Genomic DNA, 1,616 nt, shown 5'->3' on the forward strand with positions numbered 1-1,616 from the left:
TTCCGCCAGCTGTCTAAACATTTACAGAACCAAATAATAGCATGCAAGATATGTGGGTTTCAGATATATGACACCTTAAAACAGCGCTTAGTCATTAACTTAATCACAGCTGCTATATACCAGCCAATGCATTTTGTTTGCAAACAATGTATCTGCTCCAGGCAGCTGACAGGAACTCTGCTGTGTGCTGTATAGCAGGCTGGTTACACAGAGATGAGCGTCCAGAGCATTTGAAACAAGTGGGCCACATCTCAGATTCAGCCTGTTGACTTAAGTGGGGAAACAAAAACTTGAGGTTTAGTCTACTTCAATGCTGCTGTGACAGACTTGATTTTCTTGGGCTCCAAAATCACTGTGGACAGTGACTGCAGCCATGAAATTAAAAGAAGCTTGCTCCTTGGAAGAGAAGCTATGACCAACCTAGACAGCATATTAAAAAGCAGAGATACCACTTTGCCAACAATGGTCCATTTAGTCAAAACTATGGTTTTTCCAGTAGTCATGTATGGATGTGAGAGTTGGACTATAAAAAAGACTGAACGCCAAAGGAATTGATGCTTTCAAATTGTGGTGCTGGAGAAGAATCTTGAGAGTCCCTTGGACAGCAAAAAGTCAAACCAGTAAATCCTCAAGTAAATCAACTCTGAATGTTCACTGGAAGGACTGATGCTGAAGCTGAAGCTCCAATGCTTTGGTCACCTGATGCGAAGAACTGACTCATTGGAGAAGACCCTGATGCTGGGAAAGATTGAAGGAAGGAGAATAAGGGGGTGATAGAGAATGAAATGGTTGGATGACATCACTGACTCAATGGGCAAGAGTTTGAGCCAACTCTGGGAGATGGTGATGGACAGACAAGCCTGGTGTGCTGCAGTCCCTGGGGTCACAAGGAGTTAGACATGACTGAGCGACTGAACAACAATGGTGCTGTTAGGATTTTTCTCTCAACAGAATGAGATGTTCATTCTGGAGAAAGGTCCTGATTGATCGTCATGTGTTCATTTGAAATGGGACATAGCCCCTAAATAGTTCACTGTTTACTCTTTGCTATGGACTGAAGTTTTGTGTCCCCTGCCCAAACTCGCACGATGAGGCCTGAATCACCACGTGACTATACTTGGAGACAGGGCCTGTGAGGAGGTGATAAAGGGTAAATGAGGTCACCTGTTTCTCCAGACCTGGTCTCTATTAGCGCTTGGACAGCTGACCTACAAGAACACTGTCAGAGCTTCCTTGTCCTCTGGCTCCCACTTGGGTTTGGCCAAGAGAGATGTTGGCAGGACATTGGAGGGAGCAGAAGAATGAGGTCCTTTTTAAAACCACTGGCTTCCTTCTTGTGAAGTCACATCAGGCTGGCTGTGACCGTGGAGCAAAGGTCATTTGACCCTTGATCAAAGGTCCATTGCTCATACCCAGTGGCTTTTCCATAGGTGTCTCATCTTCTCAGTGCCGATGTCTCACCTTCGCTCATCCTTTAGGCCTAGATGTGGGGCTAGCTCTGTTATTAACCCCAGGCTACTGTGCTCTCATGCACTGTGGTTCCCTTCTTCTGGCCCAGGCCTTTGTATACAGACCTTTTCCCTACAAACCTCCTCAAATTATCTTGTTATGTGTGT

This window comes from Ovis canadensis, chromosome 10, assembly GCF_042477335.2.
Source record: "Ovis canadensis isolate MfBH-ARS-UI-01 breed Bighorn chromosome 10, ARS-UI_OviCan_v2, whole genome shotgun sequence".
In the NCBI taxonomy this organism is placed as follows: Eukaryota; Metazoa; Chordata; class Mammalia; order Artiodactyla; family Bovidae; genus Ovis; species Ovis canadensis.